We start from the raw sequence: 18354 nt of genomic DNA on the forward strand, positions 1-18354 counted from the left end.
ATATGATTCAGTTAATTGATTAATTAACTTTAAAGACAACAAAAAACTCAGTGAAAACAAAGTCTGAAGCCAGAAGTCACAGAACATAGTAGTCAAAATGGAAAAACAGAATGAAAAATATTCATAATTTATAAGGTGCACAATACAGAACTCCTTATTAAAAACAGCAATAGAGTAAGAGACTAATATTGACAGAACTGAATGCAATGAGAGAGACATGAGGATAACATTTGTTAGAGAGAATCCAAAACTGCACAGAACATGAGAGGGACTTTGAAGGTTCCCCACTCCTGGGCCCAAATCCTCCAGACACACCTGGGTCACTCAACCTAGGTATAAGCAGAATCACAGTGAGTTGGTTATGTTACACTTTTACTTAATTCTATGTAAAATGTGAATGAGTTCACTTCCAACATTAATTAAGAGCCGTTCTGATTGTTTAGTCCACACTGCAGTGCACAACTTTAAAAAACGAAAAAATCGTGAACTTCAAAATACATCATGAGCTACAAATAAGTAAAAATACAATTTGCCTATTTTGACTGTATGTGGCTGAGATGTGTCAGCAATGCCGGCCCTGTTTTAATCCTATCACCAACAGAAAACAGAATGAGGTACATTACCCTCTTCTCTACAAGAGCAATGAGCAGGATATCAACGGAATGCTCAAGCACTATGCTCTTAAATCCGTCACTGTGTGTGCAGGTTCAGAGGGCTACCCATGCCCAAAGTTTAGGGGCAGCAGCAACACTAAGTCAGGCCGGTTCTTCTAAAGGGCAACTTTGCATCGATGATACCCAATGGCCTTCCTGGACCTTTCTTGGACTGCACAGTAGTTTAGGAAAGTCACACTGACTCTTCCCTCCCACTCTCCTCTAGTTCTCAAGCTTGCATTGTGTGCAGACAGTTCCCCCAGCCTCCCTCTGCATTTTCTCGTACACATGAATTCCCCCAATAAAATCCTTGCAAACTTAATTCTGTCTTGGTGTTTGCATCTAGGAGGACCCAGACTAACATACATTTTTTAACTAAGTTATTGATATATGAACACTCTTGTATTTGCAAATATAAACTACATAACTACCATGAATTACGTGACCTTGCTGGACTAGAAAGAAAGAAAATAGACTAGGAGAAAACAGGACACCAGACCAGTACTCTCAGATGCCCACACTCCTATGTGAGGTGGAGAGTCGGATGTGAACCTCATTCTGCTTTTATATGCTACTGACCATGACCTAGTCACCATCTGGGCTCTAACTATAATCTCAAGGAGGGTCCTAATTGGAGAATCCCACTGAGGTCTCTGCCCTGAGCCTGACCTTTCGAAAGCAGATCACCAAGACTGTCTCTCAAGGCATCACTGGGTGGGCTGAAACTGCCAACATTTCAGTTAGTAGTCGAGCACTTAACTGTTGGTGCTACCCAGGGACTCCATCTGCCCTGAGCCTGATTGGGAAAGGATCCTAAGATTTCCCTGAGCTTCATCAAAACTCTGATCCTAAGGAATCTGGCAGAGCCATCTCCCCTCCTTAAGGGACAGATTGTTTTTTCTGCATGGGAGGATGCTTTCTCCTGTTACAATACAGTTTTGAATTAGAAGGCATGAAGGGTAGGCACTGAATCATAAAAATAGATTCCCCGAGGAAACTGTGAGATAGAGAAGAATCCCGAGACCACAACAGGAAATCAGCCCTTAAAACTACATGTGCACCCGCTCCTGGATCAGAATCCTGTGCTCAGCGTGTCCTGAGCGCCCCCTGCTGCCCAGCCCCCTCCCTGCAACGGAGGTTCGTGTCTGGGCTCTCAATGCTTCACTGTGTCAACTATACTGTAGTGCATAGCTGTATCCTCGACTTTCAGTCTGTCCATTTGCAGATACAGCATGTTCTTGGCGTTGTCTCTGGGGGAGATGGTGAATCGGCCGTTCACGGAGTCTGCGTAGTTCTTAGTACCATTATCAGGATTAATTTGTGCAACGAAGTACAGCCTTTGCTCTGGAGCCTGTCGGAACCAGTACATCCAGTAGCTACTGAAAGTGAATCCAGAAGCTGCACAGGAGAGTCTCAGAGACTCCCCAGGTTACCTCACATTTCCCCCAGACTCCACCAGCTGCACCTCACACTGGACATCTGCAAACAAAAAGACATCCTGGTCAGGAAAACTGTCACACACAGCCACTTCTTCTCCCACTCATACCCACTCATACCCACTCATATACTCAACATCTCTTGTTCTCTGTAAAATGACCTTTTAAAATAGCAACAAGGAAAACCCAGCTCAGCACAGACTACATGGTGACTGGTCTGTGTTCAGTGTGGATCACTGAATGGGGGGCACCTTAGAATCCTGGGGCAGGGCGCCTCTCCCAGAGCTGCAGGGTTGGTTGGACCGGTTTTTATCAGCAGAAGAAGGGGCTCCTATTTGCATGTCTTCCTCCTATATAGCAAGATAGGACTTCTGAGAGGGCCACACACCAGAGCAGACACAAATACCTTAAGGGAGTTGGGGAGACAGCAATTATAGGATTCTGGAAAAAAAAAATGATTTCTTATTACGTGATTGTGCTATGCTAAACTCTTAATACCCATCAACTTATTTAATTTTTATATAAGCACACAAAATATGTGTGAAGGTGTCTTTATCATCTCTATTTTAAAGACGTAAAACTATGAACAGAAGTGTAGAAGGGTTGTGTGATGCATCCAAGAGTACATATCTAGTAAAAGTTATCCCGGTATACAGTCCTGCACTCTTTACCCGTGAACCAACTGCTCCCCTGAACCATCTCAATACAGAATTATACAAGCTTAATGGGTTTTGTGGAAACCCTGCTGGTGCAGTGGTTAAGAGCTACGACTGCTAACCAAAAGGCTGGCAGTTTAAATCCACCAGGTGCTCCTTGGAAACTCTATGGGGCATTTCTACTCTGTCCTATAGGGTCGCTCTGAGCTGGAATCGACTTGATGGCAATGGGTTATTTTGTTTTGTGTTGGTTAATGGAGTTTTTAGACTGTCTTACCTGTAATGAGAACAGGGTGCGATTTTACTGCATTCTAGTGATAACCTAAAGCATTTTTGTGTAGAGGATGAGCATCCATGCAGATGAACTTGCAGGAGTTTCTGACATTCCATGTCTCACTGTCTAGTTGTCTATCATCCCTTCTCTACCTACATATAAATTTATTTATAACAGCTTCTTTGAAATATATTTGACATAAAACAAGCTGTGAATATTTAAGTGTACACTTTGATAAAAGTATTGGCATATGTGTACAACCATCGCTGTAATCGAGATATGGAACAAAACCTATCACTTCCAAAACTTTCCTCTTGTTCCTCTGTAATCCCTTCCTCCTATATTTTACTTTGTCACACAAAGCCCTCAGGTAACGACTAGTCTTCTTTATGTTATTTAGGTTAATTTGCATCTTCTATAATTTAATAAATGAAATTGTATAACATTTTTTTTTTGTTCATTTAGCTTCTTTCACTCAGCAAGACTACTGAGAATTCATCCACATTGTTGTGTCTATTAAAAATTCATTGATTGTACAATACTGGGGAAGCCAGCACAACTTGACCAAGATAAGGTCATAGAAGCTTCGTAGACATATTCAAACTCCCTGAGGGACTGAATTACTGGGCTGAGGGCTGGGGACCATGGCCTCGGGGGACATCCAGCTCAAATGGCATAGCATAGTTTATAAAGAAAGTGTTTTACATCCTACTTTGGTAAGTAGCATCTGGAGTATCAAAAGCTTGTGAGCAGATATCTAAGATTTTTCACTGGTCCCACCACATCTGGAGCAAGGGAGAGTGAAAAAAAAAACAGACACGAGGGAAAGATTAGTCCACAATTGGAACACAATTACCATAGCCTCCACCAGACTGAGTCCAGCACAACCAGATGGTGCGCGGCTATCACCACCGGCTGCTCTGACAGGGATTACAATAGAACTAGAGATAAATGTTGAACAAAATTCTAACTCACAAAAAAGACCAGACTTACTGGTCTGACAGAGACTGGAGAGACCCCAAGAGTATAGACCCTGGACACACTTTTAATGCAGTACTGAAGTCACTCCTGAGGTTCACATTTCAGGCAAAGATTAGACAGACCCATAAAACAAAACAACACTAAATGGGCACACCAACCCAGGGCCAAGGACGAGAAGGCTAGAGGGGACAGGAAAGCTGGTAATGGGGAACCCAACGTCGAGAAGGGGAAAGTGTTGACATGTCATGAGGCTGACAACCAATGTCACAAAACAATAAACCCAAAAAAACCCAAACCCACTGCCGTAGAGTCAATTCCGACTCATAGTGACCCTATAGGACAGAGTACAACTGCCCCGTAGAGTTTCCAAGGAGCACCTGGCGGATTCGAACTACAGACCTTTTGGTTAACAGCTGTAACACTTAACCACTAATTGTTTAATGAGAAATTAATTTGCTCTATAAACCTTCATCTAAAGTACAATTAAAAAAAAAAAGAATTCATTGATTGTAATCCTGAGTAGCATTCCAATGTGTGACTACCAATACATTAAGCTGTTGATAAGTACTTGGATTGGTTCCAGTTCCTGGCTATTACAATGAAAGGAGATACTCAACATGGAAATGTAGAAATCTGAGAAAAAGGTTGTTCTTATTCTTAAAACAACAATATAACAACAATAAAGCTGGACAAAGGGAAAATGAAAGTATTTCTCTTCAACTTATCCAATACATGAAGTCACAGGGGGAAAAAAGAAAAAAGACAGAAATCTAGAGAGAAACAGATTCCTGCATGGAGAAACAAGATCTAGATATTAGCTTACCTGGGGCAGATGCCACCAGATGACATTCACGATAGTAAGAAGATTAAATTAGAAATATTCAATGAATTTCTAAATGCCAAGTATACTTAAGGTAGGATAGTGTGAATTTTCCAAAGAGTACACATGTAGGAGGATTTCTACCCTCTTGCAGGCATCTTCTCTGATATGTGGGACAGCTTAGAAAAAGCTCCTCTGTCCTCTTTTTGGGGTACTCCTTTGTGGGGGAGGAGAGTCAACTGCTGTAACGACCTGAGCACACCTCCTTTACCTCCACTCCAGACAGAATAATTAATCTGCAGTGGCTCTCTCCACAACCATCTTTTCTTTCCTCCATAAAGAATAAAATTTTAATCTGCAAGAGAAAAGCACCAAATCCGAAAGCTGGTTACACTGGTAGAAAAGCACTGCAGCTGGGGAAAAAACACCTTAGAAAAAGGACCCTCTACCCTGGAGCAGGAACAGGAAGTCAAGCAGGCCATCATAGCTTGGGTCAGGCTCAAGAAGGTAGAACAGGCAATGAAAAGGACTCTTCCTGAGAGTCTCCACGGAAGAAGCCAACCCAGTAAGCTCCAGAACAGACTTCTAACCTACAGAGTTGCATGATAATAAGTATGTATTGTTTTAAGCCACTAAATGTGTGATAATGTTACAGCAGCAACAATAGTCCTAATGACAGCCCTGAAATATTACAAAAGAAAGAAAGAAAACCCTCAAGGCTTTTTCCAAATTCAGAGAACATATGTTTTCCTTCCATTTTTTATAACCTCCCTTTGTTACTTCTGGGTCCCTGGCAGTGTAGTAGTTAAGAGCTCAGCTGCTAACCCAAAGGTCAGCAGTTCAAATCCATCAGTTGCTCCTCAGAAACCCTATGAGGCACTTCCACTCTGTCCTATGGGGTCACTAGGAGTCGGAATCAACTCGACACAGCAATGGGTAATATGTTAAAAGCACTAAAAGAAAAGCTAGGCAAAACAGGATCAGATATTTAATATCAGCAGAGTGATAGGAACTATAAAAAATATAAAATGAAAAGCCGAGCAATAAAAAAGCAACCCAGTAACAGAAATGAACACTGCCTTTCATTGACTCAGCAGTAAAATGGGCACAATTGCCTAAAGAAAATGAAATGCGAATAGAAAAAAACAGGAAAAGAAAAGTAGTGAGGAAAACACATCAGGGTATACAAAATCTGAGGAATATGTAATATTAAACATTGTAATATAGGTATAATGTGAATTTTGGATTTCTCTCCTTCCTGAAGGTTTGCTGACGGGGGAGGGGGGGTTGTTTGGTTTTCATTTTTTGTTTGTTTGCTTTTTTTTCATGTCTTTTTGTCATAGGCTATAGTAGACCTACGAGTCGGAATCAACTGAACAACACTGGGTTTGGTTTTTTTTGTTTGTTTGTTATGGTAGTCCATTTGTTTAGTGAATTTTCCAAACTATTTTTGCAGAAGCTAGGTTCATTGACATATGTATTCACGGACTTCTCTGTTCCTTTAGCTTGTATTCAGCTAGTATTTGAGTGAGACTTCCTTGAAATCCAGGAGTTAAAAAAAAAAAAAATAGAGTGGGAGGGGAGAGAAATGAAGAAGAACAGTTGGGAAAAAAAAAAAAAGAAAAACAAATAACCTCTTGCAGTCCTTACAGATTGGTTCTGTACTGAGGCGATCCATATCTAAGCTTAGACTGAGCCAAGAAATCAACCCTACATAAAATTTTAGGATCTCCTCAGGCCTTTCTGGGCATTTGTCTTTCCCCGAAGTAAGCATGTGGCTATACAAATTCACACACCTGGGCACCACAGGGACCCCTGGTGGCACAGTGGTTAAGAGCTTGGCTGTTGATCAAAAGGTCAGCTGTTAGACAGTCACTCCTTGGAAACCTTCTGAGGCAGTTCTGTTCTGTCCTATAGGGTCGCTATGAGTCGGAATCTACTCAACAGCATTTTTTTTTTTTTTTTTTTGGAGGGGTGCCGTAGTGGTTAAGAGCTCAGGTGCTAACTTTTTGCTGCTCCTTGGAAACCCTATGGGGCAGTTCTACTTTGCCCTATAGGATCACTATGAGTCAGAATCAACTCAATGTCAGCGGCTTCAGCTTTTCTGGGTGTTTTGGAAAGCTCCAAGTTCCAAAAAAAACTTCTCCCCAGGGTTTTGAGCCTGGCCTCTTAGTCACCATCTGTTCCCCACGCAGCCATGCACTCCTCAGTTTGCCTTAACATGCCTCAGGCTATGCCTGCTTCTCCACTGCCCTGAGCGAGCTTCAAGATGGATGAAATGAACAGGAATGCTTTTCTTCAGTTCTTTAGGTAGTTACTTAACAGATTCAAGCAAACACCGTAATTTGTAAACAAGGTACGTTTTGCTCATTCCAGAACCAGGGATGAAGTTCCCAAATTGGGAACACAGCACTAAAAATCAATGATTTATTTTACTTTATTGTTGGTGAAATTATGCACAGCAAAATCCACTTGCATTCCAGTTTCTAGAGTTAGAGATCAGAGACATTGGTTACATCCTTCACATCCTGTCAACATTCTCATTATTTCTGTTCTAGTTGTTTCATTTCCATTTGCTTAATATCCCAGCCCTCCAACCTTCTCTTTCATGCTTTAAAATAGTGGTTGACCCTTTGATCTTATATGATTTTTTTAAAAAGAAAGAAATGCAATACTCAAGGTTGACAATCTTTACTAATGAAATGTGCAAAGACCTGGAATTAGAAAACCAAACAGAAGAACACACTCAGCACTTCTCATGCTGAAATAACTGAAGAAAAAAATCCAAGCCTTGAGGCACGATATTAAAGATTCTATCAGCAAAATGTAGAATGACTCAGGAAACATCAAAAGAAGATGGAAGGATTCCACAGAGTCACTGTACCAAAAAGAATTGATCGACATTCAAGCATTTCAGGAGGTAGCATAAAATCAAAAACCAATGGTACAGAAGGAAGACGCCCAAGCTGCACTGAAAGCATAAGCGAAAAACAAGGTGCCAGGGATTAACATAATACCAATTGAGATGTTTCAACAAATGGATGCAACACTGAAAGCGCTTACTCATCTATGCCAAGAAATTTGGAACACAGCTACCTGGCAAACCTACTGGAAGAGATTCATATTTGTGCTCACATAATATGGAAGTGGGAACCCTGGTACTGTAGCGGTTAAGTGCTATGGCTGCTAACCAAGAGGTCAGCAGTTCAAATCCACCAGGCACTCCTTATAAACTCTATCGGCAGTTCTACTCTGTCCTACAGGGTCACTATGAGTCAGAATCAACTCGATGGTAGTGAGTGGGTTTGGTTTTTTGTTTTTAATATGGAAATTATCAAACAATGTCATTAATATCACACTCAAGCAAAATCTTCTGAAGATAATTCAAAATCACCTGCAGGAGTACATTGAAAGGGACCTGCCAGAAATTCAAGCTGGATTCAGAGGAGGACATGGAATGAAGGACATCATTGCTGATGTCAGATGAATGTTGGTTGAAAGCAGAGAATACCAGAAAGATGTTTACCTGTGTTGTATTGACTATGCAAAGGCATTTGATGTGCATCATAACAAATTAAATGGATAACATTCAAAGAATGGGAATTCCAGAACATTTAATGGTGCTCAGGCAGACCCTGTACAAAGACCAAGAGACAGTCATTGGACCAAAACAAGGGGATGCTGCACAGTTTAAAACCAGGAAAGGTCTGTGTCAGGGTTGTATCATTTCACCATGCTTATTCAATCTGTATGCTGAGCAAATAATCCAAAAGCTGAACAATACAAAGAAGAAAGCATCATTAAGATTGTAGGAAGATTCAATAACCTGCACAACACAGATGACACAACCTTGCTTACTGAAAGCTTAGAGGACTTGAAGCACTTACTGATTAAGATCAAAGACTGCAACCTTCAGTATGGATTACACCTCAACATAAAGAAAACAATCCTCACAACTAGACCGGTAAGCAAAATCACGACAAATAAAGAAAATATTGACGGTGTAAAGGATTTCATTTTACTTGGATCCACAATCAACACCCATGGAAACAGATGTCAAGAAATAAAATGACATATTGCATTGGGCATATTTGCTGGGAAAGAGCTCTTTAAAGTGTTAAAAAGCAAAGATATCACCTAAAGAACTAAAGCCCACCTGGCTGAAGCCTGGGCATTTTCAATTGCCACATATGTATCTCTCCCACATGTCTCTCAGTTTGCCCTCCTCTGGGGGCTTGCATGTTGCTGTGATGCTAGAAGCTCTTGCACTGGTATTCAAATACCAGCAGGGTCACCTATGGTGGACAGGTGTCAGCTGAGCTTTCAGGCTAAGACAGACTAGGAAGAAGGACATGGCAGTCTACGTCTGAAAATATTTAGCCAGTGAAAACTTTATGAACAGCAGCAGAACATTGTTTGATATAGTGCCAGAAGATGCAAGGCACTCAAGTTGGAAAGCACCCAGGTTGGAAGGCACTTAAAATATGACTGGGGAAGAGCTTTCTCCTCAAAGTAGAGTCAACCTTAATGACATGGATGGAGTCAAGATTTCGGGACCTTCATTTGCTGGTGTGACATGACTCAAAATGAGAAGAAACAGCTGCAAGCATCCATTAATAATCGGAACATGGAATACACGAAGTATGAATCTAGAAGTTGTCAAAAATGAAATGGAACGCACAAACACTGATATCCTAGGCATTACTGAGCTGAAATGGACTGGTATTAGCCATTTTGAATCAGACAATCATATGGACTCTTATGCCAGGGATGGCAACTTGAAGAGGAATGGTGTTGCATTCATCATTAAAAAGAATATTTCAAGATCTATCCTGAAGTACAATGCTATCAGTGATAGGATAATATCTATACGCTTACAAGGAAGACCAGTTAGTACGACTACTATTCAAATTTATGGACCAATCACTAAGGCCAAATAAGAAGAAATTGAAAATTTTTACCAACTTCTACAGTCTGAAATTGATCAAACATGCAATCAGGATGCACTGAAAATTACTGGTAATTGGAATTCAAAAGTTGGAAACAAAGGAGAAGTAGCACTAGTTGGAAAATATGACCTTAGTGATAGAAATGTTGCCAGGTATCACATGATTGAATTTTGGAAGACCAATGACTTCTTCATTGAAAATACCTGGTTTCACCAACATAAATGGCGACTACACACTTGGACCTCACTAGATGGAATAGACAAGAATCAAACCAACTACATCTCTGGGAAAAGATGATGGAAAACCTCAATATCACAAGTTAGAACAAGGCCAGGTCCATACCCAAGTTCAAGTTGAAACTGAAGAAAATTAGAAGTTGACAAAAGCCAAAGTATGACCTTAAGTATATCTCACCTGAATTTAGGGACCATCTCAAGAACAGATTTGATGTGTTCAACACTAATGACCAAAGACCAGAGGAGCTGTGAAATGACATCATGGATATTATACGTGAAGAAAGCAAAAGATCATTAAAAAAAAAAAAAAACAGGAGAGGGATCCCTCTAGCCACAGGTGCCCCGAGGAGTGAGTCCTGCTTGCTGGCCAGTAAGGAACCCACGAAGTCTCCCTGCCCTCCTGGGGGCTGGAGGTGCGGAAGGTGAAGCTTGGGCTGACAAGAGGATCCAGGGACAGAGCGCTCCCGCACGACCCTTGGCCAAGAGCCCACCTCACTGGTGAGCTTCCACAATGGGAGGAGGGAGGGCAGGTTGTGGAGTGGGGTGGATGGGGTGTGGGTAGGGACAGGCGATCTGCGCTAGGAGGGCGGGCGGGTCCAAGCCATCCACAACTCACCCCCCGCTGACCGCGCGGGCAGGCTGCTTCTGGCCCTAGCGGTCCAGAGCCACAGCCCTGCAGGAAACGTGCGTGGCCGTCCCCGCCCCGCGCCCGGCGCCCCGCCCCCCACATAGCCTCCAGCTCAACACCGCACCACCCCACCCGGCCTGGACCCCCGCACGGCCCTGCTGAGGTCTCGCAACTCTCGGGGAGGCCCCCAGCTCGACTGGCCCCGGCTCCCCTAGTTCTGTGTGCCCGACGGCCAGGAGGACCCGTCCTCACTCACTCATCGGGGTCAGGCCACTTGAGGCCACGTCTAGGCCCGCGCGGGACACAGGGCAGGAGGGCACCTGTTCCTCGCGGGCACGAGATCCCCACCTCAAGGCCGCCTCACCACCGCCCCCACGCCCGCCTCGTCGCCTCCCCACCCCCCTCTCCCCCGCGCCCCACCTCAGAGAGAGAGGCTGGCTAGTCCGCCCAGTATCCGGCGGCCACCGCCACCACCACAGTTGTGGCCGTCTCACGTGCCCACCCACACCCCCAGCCCCGGCCCCAGCCGCAGCCCCAGCCCCAGCCCCAGCCCCAGCCCCACCCCCACCCCCACCCCCACCCCCACCCCCACCCCCACCCCCACCCCCAGAGTACACGAAGCAAGTTGCCCGGGGGAGGGCAAGGGGCCCGCCCGCCCCGGGTGTCTTCTCCTCCCAATCCACTAGCAGACATCCCGGCACACCAGGAGGCAGGCCTGCAGAGCCAGGAAGGGTGGGCAGAGCCCGAGGGAAGGAGGGCAGCCGAGCAGCCAAGTTGGGGCAGAGGCCGGTCGGGGTGGAGGGTGGGGGGGCGGCAGGGCGGAGGCGGCCCGGGTGGCTCCCGAAGGCCCTCTGAGCCAGGGGCCTGCCCCCGCTGGACAAGGACAGAGCTCCGGCCCCAAGGAGAGGCTCTGGCGCCACGGGGAGCGTCTCCCACCGCCACGAGGGCAGGGCGCGCTCCCGCAGGGCCTGAACCTGAAGGCCCGGGCGGGGGGTGGGAGCGGGGGAGAGTAGGGGCGGCCGGGAAGCGCTGCGGCCCGACTGGACTGGAGTGCCGGGCCGCCGTCGGCCGCCGTCGTCCGCCGTCGTCGTCGTCGCCGTCGTCGTCCTCGTCGACGCCGCCGCCACCCCCGAAGCTTTCCTGGTGCCCGAGGGCCGCTGGCCGGGCCCCTGGGCCGGGCTTCCTGGCCTGGTTGCGTCCCTGTCCGTGTCCGTGTGTCCCTGTGCCCCGTGGGTTGGCGGCAAAAGAGAAAAGGAGGCGTAAAAGCCTACAGCACCCGGTATTCCCAGGCGGTCTCCCATCCAAGTACTAACCAGGCCCGACCCTGCTTAGCTTCCGAGATCAGACGAGATCGGGCGCGTTCAGGGTGGTATGGCCGTAGACGTCAGCGCCTGCCGCCGCTCGCCCTAAGAGCCTGCTCAGCGGCCCCAGCCGCCGGCGCAGCGCGCCTTGGCCGCCCCGGCAGCCTCCAGCTTTGGCCGCCCAGCCCCGCCCCGGCCCGCCCCGGCCCGCCCCGGCCCGCCCCGCCTGGCCAAGGGTGCGGGTCCCGGCCAGCCGGCCCAAGAGTCCGGCCTCCAAGCAGGCAGGTGGCGGCGACCGGGAGGAAGGCAGTCAGCCAGGCGGGAAGGCCGCCCGGGTCGCGCCCCCTGCCCTTCCTGCCAAGCCCCACGGCCCCCCTCAGTCCGGCCGGGGCTCTCCTGCCGCCTGCTCGCCCCTCGCCCCCGGCGGCACCGGGAGGCACTCGGGCCGCCTGCTTCCGCCGACATCTGGCCGAGCGCCTCTCGTCTCTCCCCCTGCCCAGCGCGGGGTGGCCCCGGCCTCCACTCGCCCCCCCACCCCCCGGCCCGTCCCCTGGCCGGGCCTCCCTTTGCCTCCCCTTCCTCCAAGGGGCCCTCGCCGGGCCCGGCTCTCGGCCCCAGTCCCGGCCCCGGGCCCGGTCCCCGGCCCACCTGTCCCTCCCGCCTTTGCCCCTCGTCGCCCTCCTGGCCGGCCGTGGCCCTCCAGGGCCACGCGGGACTCGGAGGAGCACGGCGAACCCTTGCGCGCCAGGCTGCTCCTAGGTGCCGCGGAGGCCCTCTGGTACTTCCCACCGGACCCCCGAGCCCTGGTGCTGGCGGGGGAGGGCACCGGGGAGCGGCGAAAGACCACGCACGAGCCACACGCCTACCGACGAGGGACGTCCTGCCCACTGGCCAGTCAGGACCCCACGTAGGCTCCCGGTCCTGCTGGGGGGCTGGAGGTGGGGCAGGCGGCGCTTAGCCTGACGGGAGGGTCGGTGGGGGGCCAGGGCGGTCGGGCAGGCGCGTTGGCCCAGCTGCCCAGCTCACTGGTGAGCTTCCCCGATGGGAGGAGGGAGGGCGGGTTGTGGGGTGGGGTGGGGTGGGGTGGGGTGGCGGCGGGGGCCTGGGTGGGGACGGGCGACCGGCGCGGGGAGGGCGGGCGGCCCCCGCCATCCGCACCTCACCCCCCGCTGACCGCGGGCAGGCTGCTTCTGGCCCTGGCGGTCCAGAGCCACAGCCCTGCAGGAAACGTGCGTGGCCGTCCCCGCCCCGCGCCCGGCGCCCCGCCCCCCGCATAGCCTCCAGCTCAACACCGCACCACCCCACCCGGCCTGGACCCCCGCGCGCCCCTGCTGCGGTCTCGCACCTCTCGGGGAGGCCCCCAGCTCGACTGGCCCCGGCTCCCCTAGTTCTGTGTGCCCGACGGCCAGGAGGACCCGTCCTCACTCACTCATCGGGGTCAGGCCACTTGAGGCCACGTCTAGGCCCGCGCGGGACACCGGGCAGGAGGGCACCTGTTCCTCCCGGGCACGAGATCCCCACCTCAAGGCCGCCTCACCACCGCCCCCACGCCCGCCTCGTCGCCTCCCCGACCCCCCTCCCCCCCCACGCCACACCTCAGAGAGAGAGGCTGGCTAGTCGGCCGAGTGTCCGGCGGCCACCGCCACCACCACCGTTGTGGCCGTCTCACGTCCACACCCGCACCCCCAGCCCCAGCCCCAGCCCCAGCCCCAGCCCCAGCCCCACCCCCACCCCCAGAGTACACGAAGCAAGTTGCCCGGGGAGGGCAAGGGGCCCGCCCGCCCCGGGTGTCTTCTCCTCCCAATCCACTAGCAGACATCCCGGCACACCAGGAGGCAGGCCTGCAGAGCCAGGAAGGGTGGGCAGAGCCCGAGGGAAGGAGGGCAGCCGAGCAGCCAAGTTGGGGCAGAGGCCGGTCGGGGTGGAGGGTGGGGGGGCGGCAGGGCGGAGGCGGCCCGGGTGGCTCCCGAAGGCCCTCTGAGCCAGGGGCCTGCCCCCGCTGGACAAGGACAGAGCTCCGGCCCCAAGGAGAGGCTCTGGCGCCACGGGGAGCGTCTCCCACCGCCACGAGGGCAGGGCGCGCTCCCGCAGGGCCTGAACCTGAAGGCCCGGGCGGGGGGTGGGAGCGGGGGAGAGTAGGGGCGGCCGGGAAGCGCTGCGGCCCGACTGGACTGGAGTGCCGGGCCGCCGTCGGCCGCCGTCGTCCGCCGTCGTCGTCGTCGCCGTCGTCGTCCTCGTCGACGCCGCCGCCACCCCCGAAGCTTTCCTGGTGCCCGAGGGCCGCTGGCCGGGCCCCTGGGCCGGGCTTCCTGGCCTGGTTGCGTCCCTGTCCCTGTCCGTGTGTCCCTGTGCCCCGTGGGTTGGCGGCAAAAGAGAAAAGGAGGCGTAAAAGCCTACAGCACCCGGTATTCCCAGGCGGTCTCCCATCCAAGTACTAACCAGGCCCGACCCTGCTTAGCTTCCGAGATCAGACGAGATCGGGCGCGTTCAGGGTGGTATGGCCGTAGACGTCAGCGCCTGCCGCCGCTCGCCCTAAGAGCCTGCTCAGCGGCCCCAGCCGCCGGCGCAGCGCGCCTTGGCCGCCCCGGCAGCCTCCAGCTTTGGCCGCCCAGCCCCGCCCCGGCCCGCCCCGGCCCGCCCCGGCCCGCCCCGGCCCGCCCCGCCTGGCCAAGGGTGCGGGTCCCGGCCAGCCGGCCCAAGAGTCCGGCCTCCAAGCAGGCAGGTGGCGGCGACCGGGAGGAAGGCAGTCAGCCAGGCGGGAAGGCCGCCCGGGTCGCGCCCCCTGCCCTTCCTGCCAAGCCCCACGGCCCCCCTCAGTCCGGCCGGGGCTCTCCTGCCGCCTGCTCGCCCCTCGCCCCCGGCGGCACCGGGAGGCACTCGGGCCGCCTGCTTCCGCCGACATCTGGCCGAGCGCCTCTCGTCTCTCCCCCTGCCCAGCGCGGGGTGGCCCCGGCCTCCACTCGCCCCCCCACCCCCCGGCCCGTCCCCTGGCCGGGCCTCCCTTTGCCTCCCCTTCCTCCAAGGGGCCCTCGCCGGGCCCGGCTCTCGGCCCCAGTCCCGGCCCCGGGCCCGGTCCCCGGCCCACCTGTCCCTCCCGCCTTTGCCCCTCGTCGCCCTCCTGGCCGGCCGTGGCCCTCCAGGGCCACGCGGGACTCGGAGGAGCACGGCGAACCCTTGCGCGCCAGGCTGCTCCTAGGTGCCGCGGAGGCCCTCTGGTACTTCCCACCGGACCCCCGAGCCCTGGTGCTGGCGGGGGAGGGCACCGGGGAGCGGCGAAAGACCACGCACGAGCCACACGCCTACCGACGAGGGACGTCCTGCCCACTGGCCAGTCAGGACCCCACGTAGGCTCCCGGTCCTGCTGGGGGGCTGGAGGTGGGGCAGGCGGCGCTTAGCCTGACGGGAGGGTCGGTGGGGGGCCAGGGCGGTCGGGCAGGCGCGTTGGCCCAGCTGCCCAGCTCACTGGTGAGCTTCCCCGATGGGAGGAGGGAGGGCGGGTTGTGGGGTGGGGTGGGGTGGGGTGGGGTGGCGGCGGGGGCCTGGGTGGGGACGGGCGACCGGCGCGGGGAGGGCGGGCGGCCCCCGCCATCCGCACCTCACCCCCCGCTGACCGCGGGCAGGCTGCTTCTGGCCCTGGCGGTCCAGAGCCACAGCCCTGCAGGAAACGTGCGTGGCCGTCCCCGCCCCGCGCCCGGCGCCCCGCCCCCCGCATAGCCTCCAGCTCAACACCGCACCACCCCACCCGGCCTGGACCCCCGCGCGCCCCTGCTGCGGTCTCGCACCTCTCGGGGAGGCCCCCAGCTCGACTGGCCCCGGCTCCCCTAGTTCTGTGTGCCCGACGGCCAGGAGGACCCGTCCTCACTCACTCATCGGGGTCAGGCCACTTGAGGCCACGTCTAGGCCCGCGCGGGACACCGGGCAGGAGGGCACCTGTTCCTCCCGGGCACGAGATCCCCACCTCAAGGCCGCCTCACCACCGCCCCCACGCCCGCCTCGTCGCCTCCCCGACCCCCCTCCCCCCCCACGCCACACCTCAGAGAGAGAGGCTGGCTAGTCGGCCGAGTGTCCGGCGGCCACCGCCACCACCACCGTTGTGGCCGTCTCACGTCCACACCCGCACCCCCAGCCCCAGCCCCAGCCCCAGCCCCAGCCCCAGCCCCACCCCCACCCCCAGAGTACACGAAGCAAGTTGCCCGGGGAGGGCAAGGGGCCCGCCCGCCCCGGGTGTCTTCTCCTCCCAATCCACTAGCAGACATCCCGGCACACCAGGAGGCAGGCCTGCAGAGCCAGGAAGGGTGGGCAGAGCCCGAGGGAAGGAGGGCAGCCGAGCAGCCAAGTTGGGGCAGAGGCCGGTCGGGGTGGAGGGTGGGGGGGCGGCAGGGCGGAGGCGGCCCGGGTGGCTCCCGAAGGCCCTCTGAGCCAGGGGCCTGCCCCCGCTGGACAAGGACAGAGCTCCGGCCCCAAGGAGAGGCTCTGGCGCCACGGGGAGCGTCTCCCACCGCCACGAGGGCAGGGCGCGCTCCCGCAGGGCCTGAACCTGAAGGCCCGGGCGGGGGGTGGGAGCGGGGGAGAGTAGGGGCGGCCGGGAAGCGCTGCGGCCCGACTGGACTGGAGTGCCGGGCCGCCGTCGGCCGCCGTCGTCCGCCGTCGTCGTCGTCGCCGTCGTCGTCCTCGTCGACGCCGCCGCCACCCCCGAAGCTTTCCTGGTGCCCGAGGGCCGCTGGCCGGGCCCCTGGGCCGGGCTTCCTGGCCTGGTTGCGTCCCTGTCCGTGTCCGTGTGTCCCTGTGCCCCGTGGGTTGGCGGCAAAAGAGAAAAGGAGGCGTAAAAGCCTACAGCACCCGGTATTCCCAGGCGGTCTCCCATCCAAGTACTAACCAGGCCCGACCCTGCTTAGCTTCCGAGATCAGACGAGATCGGGCGCGTTCAGGGTGGTATGGCCGTAGACGTCAGCGCCTGCCGCCGCTCGCCCTAAGAGCCTGCTCAGCGGCCCCAGCCGCCGGCGCAGCGCGCCTTGGCCGCCCCGGCAGCCTCCAGCTTTGGCCGCCCAGCCCCGCCCCGGCCCGCCCCGGCCCGCCCCGGCCCGCCCCGCCTGGCCAAGGGTGCGGGTCCCGGCCAGCCGGCCCAAGAGTCCGGCCTCCAAGCAGGCAGGTGGCGGCGACCGGGAGGAAGGCAGTCAGCCAGGCGGGAAGGCCGCCCGGGTCGCGCCCCCTGCCCTTCCTGCCAAGCCCCACGGCCCCCCTCAGTCCGGCCGGGGCTCTCCTGCCGCCTGCTCGCCCCTCGCCCCCGGCGGCACCGGGAGGCACTCGGGCCGCCTGCTTCCGCCGACATCTGGCCGAGCGCCTCTCGTCTCTCCCCCTGCCCAGCGCGGGGTGGCCCCGGCCTCCACTCGCCCCCCCACCCCCCGGCCCGTCCCCTGGCCGGGCCTCCCTTTGCCTCCCCTTCCTCCAAGGGGCCCTCGCCGGGCCCGGCTCTCGGCCCCAGTCCCGGCCCCGGGCCCGGTCCCCGGCCCACCTGTCCCTCCCGCCTTTGCCCCTCGTCGCCCTCCTGGCCGGCCGTGGCCCTCCAGGGCCACGCGGGACTCGGAGGAGCACGGCGAACCCTTGCGCGCCAGGCTGCTCCTAGGTGCCGCGGAGGCCCTCTGGTACTTCCCACCGGACCCCCGAGCCCTGGTGCTGGCGGGGGAGGGCACCGGGGAGCGGCGAAAGACCACGCACGAGCCACACGCCTACCGACGAGGGACGTCCTGCCCACTGGCCAGTCAGGACCCCACGTAGGCTCCCGGTCCTGCTGGGGGGCTGGAGGTGGGGCAGGCGGCGCTTAGCCTGACGGGAGGGTCGGTGGGGGGCCAGGGCGGTCGGGCAGGCGCGTTGGCCCAGCTGCCCAGCTCACTGGTGAGCTTCCCCGATGGGAGGAGGGAGGGCGGGTTGTGGGGTGGGGTGGGGTGGGGTGGGGTGGCGGCGGGGGCCTGGGTGGGGACGGGCGACCGGCGCGGGGAGGGCGGGCGGCCCCCGCCATCCGCACCTCACCCCCCGCTGACCGCGGGCAGGCTGCTTCTGGCCCTGGCGGTCCAGAGCCACAGCCCTGCAGGAAACGTGCGTGGCCGTCCCCGCCCCGCGCCCGGCGCCCCGCCCCCCGCATAGCCTCCAGCTCAACACCGCACCACCCCACCCGGCCTGGACCCCCGCGCGCCCCTGCTGCGGTCTCGCACCTCTCGGGGAGGCCCCCAGCTCGACTGGCCCCGGCTCCCCTAGTTCTGTGTGCCCGACGGCCAGGAGGACCCGTCCTCACTCACTCATCGGGGTCAGGCCACTTGAGGCCACGTCTAGGCCCGCGCGGGACACCGGGCAGGAGGGCACCTGTTCCTCCCGGGCACGAGATCCCCACCTCAAGGCCGCCTCACCACCGCCCCCACGCCCGCC

At 55.7% G+C, this 18354-nt stretch overlaps 3 non-coding genes across 3 annotated transcripts; all 3 read right to left on the bottom strand.

Annotated features, from left to right (window-relative positions):
• Nucleotides 1–11897: 11897 nt before the first annotated feature.
• On the bottom strand, nucleotides 11898–12016 carry LOC126065238 (5S ribosomal RNA). Its single transcript, XR_007514784.1, has one exon. It is a non-coding gene; the product is annotated as a 5S ribosomal RNA (ribosomal RNA).
• Nucleotides 12017–14324: 2308 nt separating this feature from the next.
• LOC126065239 (5S ribosomal RNA) lies at nucleotides 14325–14443 on the bottom strand. Its single transcript, XR_007514785.1, has one exon. It is a non-coding gene; the product is annotated as a 5S ribosomal RNA (ribosomal RNA).
• Nucleotides 14444–16761: 2318 nt separating this feature from the next.
• LOC126065240 (5S ribosomal RNA) lies at nucleotides 16762–16880 on the bottom strand. Its single transcript, XR_007514786.1, has one exon. It is a non-coding gene; the product is annotated as a 5S ribosomal RNA (ribosomal RNA).
• Between the last annotated feature and the right edge of the window lie 1474 nt (nucleotides 16881–18354).

Source organism: Elephas maximus, chromosome 21, assembly GCF_024166365.1.
Source record: "Elephas maximus indicus isolate mEleMax1 chromosome 21, mEleMax1 primary haplotype, whole genome shotgun sequence".
Taxonomy (NCBI): domain Eukaryota; kingdom Metazoa; phylum Chordata; class Mammalia; order Proboscidea; family Elephantidae; genus Elephas; species Elephas maximus.